The sequence below is a fragment of the Felis catus genome, chromosome B1, assembly GCF_018350175.1.
Source record: "Felis catus isolate Fca126 chromosome B1, F.catus_Fca126_mat1.0, whole genome shotgun sequence".
Lineage (NCBI taxonomy): Eukaryota > Metazoa > Chordata > Mammalia > Carnivora > Felidae > Felis > Felis catus.
In genome coordinates, this window is record NC_058371.1 from 145,565,263 (window position 1) to 145,575,770 (window position 10,508).

Here is a 10,508-nt window from a genome sequence, read left to right on the forward strand (position 1 = left end):
GTCTGCGTCCTGACATCATCCTTAGAGGTTGAGCTCAGGAGTTCTAGTTAACCTAGGTGCTCACTTTTTTTTTTTAATGGAGGGGAAAACCTTTTTTTATTTTTAATTTATAAGGCAAAATTACCTCTTTGCAAATGTTGTTCATCTCTCACAATGTAACTTTGATGTATTATGTCCTTGAACTCCACTCTCCATCAAAAGGATGGACAAAAACAAAGTGAGTAGAGTGGGAATAATTCTAGTCTTGTTCCACCTTTATAAAGGATTCCTTTTGAGTCATTGCATAGTGAGTGGGACTAAATGGGGTGTTGAGTAGGGGAAAGGGCTAATCAGCATGTTTGAGGAAATGCCACTTTGAAGTGGAGTAGAGAGAAATTTTTCACTGACTAGTAAAGCTGCACATAAATATACATATTTTGGTACCCTCTAGGGATGAATGCAGAGTTCATAGATCTATCAATCTTTTAGCTATTTATTTAAGTTCCAACCAGCTCCTGAGACATGAGAAACACTTAGCAAATAGAGAAAAGCATCCAGAGATCTCACAGCCATGGGACCAAGTCTATCATCCAAGAGAGAGAAGAGCTCAAAAAAGAGGCAACATAAAGATGGGTATTTACTTTTCCACACTGATACAGAACTTCTTTCATCAAACTCCCCACACAGGAAAACTGAGTGTCTTTTGGTATGTTAAATCATCTGAGTCCTCCTCCCCACCACTGCAAATAGGTATTTTAGAATTAGGGCTATTTTTTTTTTCTTATCTCCCTACCCACCAAAAAGCTGTATTTATGTAATAGAGCAGAATGTGCTTTCAAGTGATAGGAATTTGGGTTTGAGCCGTGTCCAACACTTATTAACCAAGACACCTTGAGCAAGTTGACCCCATGCTGGTGTTGCAGTTGCTGCTGTTAATATCTGAGCCACCTTTCCTAATCTTCCTTTTGAAGAAATTACTTCCAGCTCAGCAATCCTCAAGATTAAGAGAACCATAGACAAATGCTGAACATGTATCAGTGAGTTGACTTACAATGCCATTAATGCTAAATCACAAATAGAAAATATCTACCCCCTGAAATTTTAGTCAATGAAACTCAGAGTTAAGTGAAAGATGTAAAACACGTTTTTTTTTTTTTTTACTTTTTACAGATAATAAACATTTATCTCTACTTTGTTAATATCATAACTTACCTGCCATAGTACCTCAAGGACATTTTAGTTCCATTTCCAAGTTCCAATATCTCCAGTTTACAATTTGTAAAAAAGCTAAGTAAAGATGGCTGTTGCTGCTAAAAGTGTTCTACGTTGAAAGAAAAGGCATTTTCCAGTCTTGACAAGTTAGAGGATCAAATAGCTAAATGCAATCGTTTTGAGCAATGTCAAGTCAGAATAACTTAATCTGAAGTGTATGCATGGGTGTTGAACTAAGACAAACTGACCTTCAAGCCTAGTTTTACCACTTCGCAGCCAAACAACCATGAGAAGTGTTTTTTAACCTTTTTTGAGTCTCACTTTCCTCGTGTGAAAAATGAGAATAACACCCGTTCCATAGGTTCACAGTGAGAGTTAAATGAGGAAATAACATACAAAAAAAATGTCAAGAATGGTGCCTGGCACATAGGAGATACTCAGTGAATGCTAGTTTTCTTCCCCTCTAATCTGTCACTTAAGTCACACTTAACTTTGCCTGGATTGGGAGAACCATCTCGCTTTGTAAAAGTTTACCAATCAAAAAGTAAAGATGTATTGACACAACAAATCTCTTCGAGCATACACCTAGCTGCTTTTTCCCCCTTCCATTTGCAGAACTTTCTTTTTTATACCTAATAATTCAATTTACATTCGTGTGTTTTAAAAAAAGTACTATTCATATACACAAAGGACAGAGTATCATTTCTAATTCTATCCCCTAAATCCATGGAGATTTTGAGATGGAGTTTAAAGGATGGGATTGGAGGAAGAGGCTGATTGTGGAAATAGGCATTTATTGTGAACTTGGGAGATCTTTCAGTATGAAAAAAAAATAAATGTTTACTTATAGTCATTTTTTATTTAATCTATAAGGCAAAATTTTATTCAACTATTTTCTTCGGTAGATTTATATTAAAACCATTTGGACTGTATATTCTAATGTTTACAATAAAATATATCTTTGAAATAACAATTATATATTATTTGTCACTAGGGTTTCTTTCGTGTGAAGTAAAGATCATAGGAAATGAAATCACTTGGCAGAAAGGGAAGTTGCCATATTAGAAATGACTGGACTTATGTGTGTGTTAATGTCTTGAGGTAAACAAGAGTCACAGAAGCAACTGAGTCAAGTGACAGAAGAAAAAGGAGTTACGAAAATGTTGAATTAAGGTGTTATAGTTTCATAAGAACAGTTTTCTTCTTTTGTCAAAGTCCTTTATTATTTTAATCTTTTGCTTTTTAGAGACATGTGATACTTTAAGGTTGGGGCGCCTGGATGGCTCAGTCGGTTAAGCATCTGACTTTAGCTCAGGTCATGATCCCATGGTTTGTGGGTTCAAGCCCCTCGTCAGCCTTTGTGCTGACAGCTCAGAGCCTGCTTCGGATTCTGTGCTTCCCTCGCTCTCTGCCCCTCCCCAGCTCATGCTCTGTCTTTCTCTGTCTCTCAAAAATGAATAAATGTAAAAAAATATATTAAAACAGGGGCGCCTGGGTGGCGCAGTCGGTTAAGTGTCCGACTTCAGCCAGGTCACGATCTCGCGGTCCGTGAGTTCGAGCCCCGCGTCGGGCTCTGGGCTGATGGCTCAGAGCCTGGAGCCTGTTTCCGATTCTGTGTCTCCCTCTCTCGCTGCCCCTCCCCCGTTCATGCTCTGTCTCTCTGTCCCAAAAATAAATAAAACGTTGAAAAAAAATATATTAAAACAATTTTTTTTAAAGCTATGTGAAATTGAAACTCAGCAAATGGAAGAAAGCTTAAGTGGAAAATAAGTCTTACGTTGTAATTCCTTTATGTTGTTTCTCACAACTCTCCTTCTTAAAACTTTGTGTTAAAGTTTTTTGTTTCATAATATGAGTTTTACCTTAACTAGTTCTTTTCCTGACTTTGACATTAGGGGTTGTTGAAATATTTAAGACACAATACGTCCAGAGTACAAACTCTGTGTTGGTGAATTCTGTTAAAGTAAGGAAAACTCAACCTATTTGTGTAACTGTTTGTTGATATGTCTCACTCACTTGACTGGAAATTCCATGAGGTCAGAGAGCATGTCTGTCTTGTTTACAGTGTGTGCCTGCTCTTGGCTCAGTGCCCCCAATGAACAAGTGCTCTATAAACATTTCTTGGATGAAAGTACAAATTCCCCAATTTTCAGAACCTTCCCCAATAGAATATCAACAACAGGAACTGAAAATGTTTATCTTTGTCTATTGTTTTATTTAGATGAACTCAGAAGAATCTAGTATGGAGACTACAGTTTCAGTTCATGCTATCATTTAGTGGTGGGTAGATAAAACAGTAACTAGCTCAGCCAGGCAACAATTTCTTCCTTTGGTGAATTAGCCATCCAAATGCTTTTAGGATGCTTCCGGGCTTGGGGTGAGGGTTACAATACAACAGGCAGGATAAGGGATGGAGAGAAGTGCGCAGGAAATTCCAGTGATGGAGTAGACGTCACTGATGGAGAAGGGCTCTGCTGCTCTCTTCTTTCCATCGCCTGTCTGTGGAGAGTTCAAAAGATGATATACAGTATTTCCAGAAGTCAGTGAGCGAATGCGAATGGTGTCCCACAGGTTTGGTCTAGTTAGCCTTAAATGTGCTAAGACCTAACAGATGAGCTTTGTTTTTAGGTATTACCTCGGTGGTTCTTAACTTTTTAAAATTTTAACCATTTAATCACTTGAAAGTGTAGTGAAAGTTATAGGCCTTTTGCTTACTTAAACCCAAATGTACAAAGCTATACGTTAAGTTTCAGGAAGTTCACTGACCATTAAAAATTCTTAAAGAGTAAGATCAATAGAGTAAAGTGGAGGTATAACACTTGGATAGTGAGTGAATTTCAAATTTACTATTTTTAGATCACATCAACTGAAAGAGAAATATTTTCTGACCACTGTTTACTGTCCCTACATATGTCCAGGACAGAGACTTCAGAACAAAAATTCCTGAAGTTCCCAAAAGAGATGGTGGAGATGGATATGGACAAGAATTAGGAGGAGGAAGAAAATCCTCATATTATACGAATTCAAGTATGAATAACCTTTGGTTTTCTTGCTGTCCATGGGAGTAAAATCCAAACCCAAAAAAGATGAAAGCTGAATACTGCTTTCAAATAATGCAACCTCCTTAGCTAATCTGCTCAAAAGATAGTGCCAGTGGCAAAAGGTGGCTGATGTAGGGGGCAAAATTTTAGACCTTTCAGAATTTTCTTTAGCTTGCAAAATAGATGTGTAATTTAAAAACATGTAATGTTTTAACATGAAAAAAAATTTTGGGAAATAATTCAGATTGTGTGTGGGCTTAGAGAGGTGGCCAGTCTCTCAGGATTCTCTAAACTGATGCAAAATAAGGCTATAATTCTTTAATCAACTCTATTTAATCTTGTGCCCTATGTTACCTGATTTCTGGATGCAAGCCCCTTTTGTTTCTAGGTAGTCTATTTTCCCATGTAGCATAATTTACTATTTGCCACATACAGAGTGTTCTTTTTCCTAACTGTGTCATGTTACTCATCAAAATTGAATTCTTCCTTATGGTTGCTAAAACAGAAAGAAGGAAATCACCACCCACTAAAATCTAGTTGAATTTTGAAACTTAGGAAAACCTATCTACTCCAAACCTGCTGGATGAACTTGTCATGCACTTCCCTTTCCCCAGTGGTAGGAGTAGACATGGAACCATCTCCTACAAAGCTGGAGATATAAGCAAAGTGGGCAGGAAAGAGGGGAAATAACACACCCAGCCAGGGAAGCAAGGCCTTAAAAGTACATAGCAGAGACCCAAAGAGAAATGAAGTGAGTATTGGAAAGCCAAGTTTAATGAGAAAAGTTAAAAAGACACATTTCCTTTATGGACTTAATGTACTTAGACTTCAGCAATGAGTGCAGAGAGTCCTAACTCAAAACATAATTACACCAGCAAGACCTTGTTCCTAAGTACATCCTAGGTTTTATTTTTTGTAACATTTAAAATAACTTTATATTATGGTCTCATTTATTCCCATTTAACCAATGAGGAAACACACTCAGGGAGATTAAGGAACTTGCAGAGGGTCACCTGGCAAGCAGCAGAGAGAATTAGGATTTGAACCTAAACAGGGTCCAGAGTCCAGAGACTTTGTCTTGTCTCAGAAGTTTCTCTCACGTGGCTGTAAGTCTTACAGACTTGGTTTTGAGCACACATCCTTTGCCCCCATCCTCTGCTGCCTGTTGAGTGCTTGGACTGTTGGAGAAGACAGTCTCAATTCAGTGGATTCAACGCAGGACAGGGACAACATAATCTAGTAGGTCTGGTCCATCTTCCTGTCGAGGCATCAGGTTTTTCATTTGTAAAATGAGGGAATTTGCCTATACAGTCTCCCTGTCTGATGTATTATTCTAAGAAGCATAGTGCATATGGACTATATGGAAAAGTTCTTCTGGGATGCTTGACCACTTATGTCAGGAGAGGATACTTGCCCAAACTTCAGATTCAGCAGAACTTTAATTTGTACTTGCCCTTAAATGAAGCTAACTAAAAATTGTTATTTGCAAGGTTCTTGTCACCTTAAGGTGAAGGGGTTTGAAGAAGAAAAATCCCAGAATTGGAGGTCACGAGGATGGTGTGAGTTACCATCAGATGGTGTGAGTTACCATCAGAATCCTCATCAGATTCTATTCCCATCCCAGAATGAAAGGAAATGCTTCCTGTGGTTGATCGTCTCTTTCCCGACACCATTTCCTCTTACTTGGTTTACTCATGACTCTTAGATAAGTTGCAACTATTGACCACTTGTTGTGAAACAAGTAATGTGGTTGGGGTGGAAAATTTTGTTAAGAGAAAGTAATCAAGCAAGCCTACAGGATTTGCTGGAAAGCAAAAACATCAAATTTTATGGATATCACTTGAAAACCTATGTCAAAAGTCGTCACTTTTCCATTATGTATCTATTCAACAGATACTTCCAGAGCACCTTCTGTATTTTCAAGCACTTTTCTAGTTGCTTGGGAAGTCTTAGTGATTAACAAATAGAAATGGCTACCAAATAGTGTCTTAGGTGGATAAATGTTATGGGGACAAGCAGTAGAGCAGGGCAGCGGGCTCAGGGTGTCGGGTTGGTGAGAGGGTGAGAAGATTATAGCACTGGGGAGTCAGGGGAAGCCTCCTTGAGAGGTTGAGATTGAGCTAAGGACTGAAGGCTATAGGAACTAACTAAATGGCTATGTGGGTAAGTGTAGGCAAAGGGGCAGTCTTAGAGGTAACAGAGTTGGGATCATGGCTGTGCATCTGAGGGGCAGTGAGAAAGCTGGAACAGAGAGGCAAAGAATGAGTAAAACAGGGGGGCAGAGATTTAAGGGGCCAAATCAGAGAGGCTTTGTTGGTCATTACAGGGATGTTAGCTTTTACTCTGAGTAGAGAGTCATTGCAGGGTCTGAAGCAAATCAGAGGCATGATAATGCAGCTGCTGGAGGGTGGGGGGAGAAGGGTTTTTAGTAGGACAAAGGCAAATCAGGATGACCACTTATAGGTGATCGTGGAATACAAGAGAGAGATGATAATTGTTTACACCAGACCAAGGTGGTAACAGCAGAGGTGGTAACTAATGGTCGGATTCTGGATATTTTGGAAAGCACAAAATCCTGGGGGATGGAGTATGAAATATGAGAAAAAAAATGATTGATGATGAAAACTTTAAGTGTAAGCAATTGGAAGGATGACATCTCTGTGAACTTAGACACTTGAGAAAGTATTGAAACTAATGTTGCAGAACAATTGGGGGAAATAGTGTTTAATAGAGCTTTTCCAACTATGTCCTGAGTGGACCTCCTGAATTACACTCTATAGTTACATGAAGTGGTGGCCATAGGGTTAGTGGTGCAAAGGCCACCAAGACAGGAAGGGAGGTGAGGGAGCGAGGGGTAGATTAATATTTTTGTTCCACTTACTGTGCTAAGGGTTTTTTTTTAAATATAAAAATTGTATATATTTAAGGTGTAAAACATACGTTTAAGGTATAAAACATTTCTATTCGTATATGGTATACATATAGATAGTGAAATGATGACCACAGGCAAACTAAGGATCTCTTACCATTTATTTGTGTGATGAAAGTACCTGAAATTTACTCTCCTAGCAAATTTCCAGTGTTCAATACAGCTTTATTAACTACAGTCACCATGGTGTACATTAGATCTCTAGGCCTTTCCACCCTACATACCCGCAACTTTATACTATTTGACCAGTAACTTCCTACCTCCCCACCATAATTCCACCACCATTCTGCTCTGTTTCTGCGTGTTCAACTTTTTAAGATTCCACATATAATTGAGATGATGCAGTTGTTCTTTCTGTTTCTGGCTTATTTCACTTAGAATAATACTCTTCAGGGACGTTCGGGTGGCTCAGTGGGTTAAGAGCCTGACTCTTGATTTCAGCTCAGGTCGTGATCTCAGGGTTCATGAGATGGAGCCCTGTATCGGGCTCCATGCTGATATTATGGGGAGCCTGCCTGGGATTCTCTCTCTCTCCTTCTCTCTCTCTCTCTCTCTGCCCCTCCCCGTGGTCACTGGCTTGCTCTTCCTCTCTCCCTCAAAATAAATAAGTAAACTTATTTAAAAAAAAAAAGAATACTCTCCAGGTTTGTCCATGTTTTTGCAAATGGCAAGATAGCTTTCTTTCTGAAGTATGAACAATATTCCATATTACAATTTCTTTTTTTTCTGCCAGCTTTATTGACACATAATTGGCATATAACACTGTGTAAGTTTAAGGTGAATGTGTTGGTTGCTCCATTGATTCATGAATGGACATGTGAGTTGTTTATATATTTTACTATTGTGAATAATGCTGCAATCAACATGGGAACACAGATATCTCTTCAAGACACTGATTTCATTGGGTATATGCCCAGAAGTGGGATTGCTGGATCATATGGTAGTTCTATTTTTAGTTGTTGAGGAAACTTCATATCATTTTCCACAGTGGCTATACCAATTTATAGTCCCATCAGTAGTGTACAAAGGTTTCCTTTTCTTTATACCCTGGCCAACATTTGTTACCTTTTAGGTTATTATTATTATTTTATGATAGTAATATTAACAGGTGTGGGGTGATATTTCATTATGGTTTTGATTTCTATTTTCCTGGTAATTAGTGATGTTGAGCATCTTTTCATATACCTGTTGGCCATTTGTATGTCTTCATGAAAAAGCGTCTATTCAAGTCCTTTGCTCATTTTTTAATCAGGTTCAGTTTTTTCTTTTGTTTTATTTTGTGCTATTGAGTTGTATGAGCTCCTTACATATTTTGGATATTATTAACCCTTTACAATTACATGCCAGAAAATATTTTCTCCCAATCTGTAGGTTACCTTTTCATTTTTTGATTGTTTCTTTTGCTGTGCAGAGGCAGTTTTGTTTGTTGTAATCCCACTTGTTTATTTTTGCTTTAGTTCCATACACTTTTGGTGTTGTAACCTAAAATTCATTGCTGAGGCAATGTCAAGGAGCTTTCTCCCTATGCTATCTTCCGGGAGTTTTATTGTTTTAGATCTTACATTTAAGTCTTTAATTCATTTTCAATTGATTTTTGCATGGGGTGTAAGATACAACTCTAGTTTCATTATTTTTGTATGTGGATATCCAGCTTTCTCAATAGCATTTATTTAAAAGATTATGGTTTCCCCAGAGTATATTGTTAGCACCCTCATTGAAATTGGTTGCCTTATACGCTTGGGTTTATTTCTGGGCTCTCTATTCTGTTCCATTGATCTAGGTGTCTATTTTTATGCCGATGCCATACTATTTGGGTTACTATGGCTTTCTAAGATAATTTGATATCAGGGAGTGTGATATCTCCAACTCTGTTCTTCTCTCTCAAGACTGTTTTAGCTATTTCAGGTCTTTGGTGGTTCCATACGAATTTTATAAATCTTTTTTCATATTTCTGTGAACAATGCCATTGGAACTTTGGAAGAGATTGTGTTGGATCTGTCTGTAGCTTTGAATATACTAGGCTCTTTACACAAGTTAACTCATTCAAATTTTGCCACAAATTTAGGTATTTGGTGCTATTATCCTCATTGAGATAAATGAGAAAGCTGAGGCTCAGTGAGTAAAAATGGTGTTCAAATCTGAATTCAGTTCTGAACCCTGAAGCCTGGGCTCTTTCCCCTGTGCAGAATGAGGGCCAGGCGGGACATGGAGAGTTTATAACGTGGTGTCTTAAGTCCTGAACACTGTATTTCAAAAGATCATTTTAAGCTTAGAAATTAAGGGTTATAAGAGTATCAGGAAAAGCTTCTGATGGGTGGGAAGTTGTTTAGAAGAGCAAAATGTGTCCCACCACCACCTCCATTACATCTATTTAGTAACATTTGTGGTTTGTAAACAGAGTTCATCAAAGGGGTGCAGGTGAGAGGTAGGAATGTATTTGTCCAGGGTCTTGCATTCACAGAAACTCTTAAACCCCGTCTTTGATGTTAGCACAGAACAGGGTCATACCCTAAATCACAGAGATATATTCATAGAATCTTTAGTATTCAACCTTGAACTTTTTAATCCTATCATGGACAGAGAGCTTGAATGTACTGCAAAGTGCTTATATGTATGTTTTTGTTTGTTTGTTTTTGATTTTATTTTTGATTTTTTAAAATTTACATCCAAATTAGTTACCATATAGTGCAACAATGATTTCAGGAGTAGATTCCTTAGTGCTCCTTACCCATTTAGCCCATCCCCCTCCCACAATCCCTCCAGTAACCCTCAGTTTGTTCTCCATATTTGTGAGTCTCTTCTGTTTTGTCCCCCTCCCTGTTTTTATATGATTTTTGTTTCCCTTCCCTTATGTTCATCTGTTTTGTCTCTTAAAGTCCTCATATGAGTGAAGTCATGATTTTTGTCTTTCTCTGACTAATTTCACTTAGCATAATACCCACATAGTTGCAAATGGCAAGATTTCATTTTTTTTGATTGCCGAGTAGTACTCCATTATATATATATACCACATGTTCTTTATCCATTCATCCATCGATGCACATTTGGGTTCTTTCCATACTTGGGCTATTGTTGATAGTGTTGCTATAAACATGGGGGTGCATGTGTCCCTTCGAAAAAGCACACCTGTATCCCTTGGATAAATGCCTAGTAGTGCAATTGCTGGGTCGTAGAGTAGTTCTATTTTTAGTTTTTTGAGGAACCTCCATACTGTTTTCCAGAGTGGCTGCACCAGCTTGCATTCCCATTATATGTATGTATTTTTAGGTTTGGTTCTTCTATCCCTCTGCAGAAAGGCCACAACCCTAGTTTGGAATTCAATTTTTTACTTTTATTTTTTATTCTTA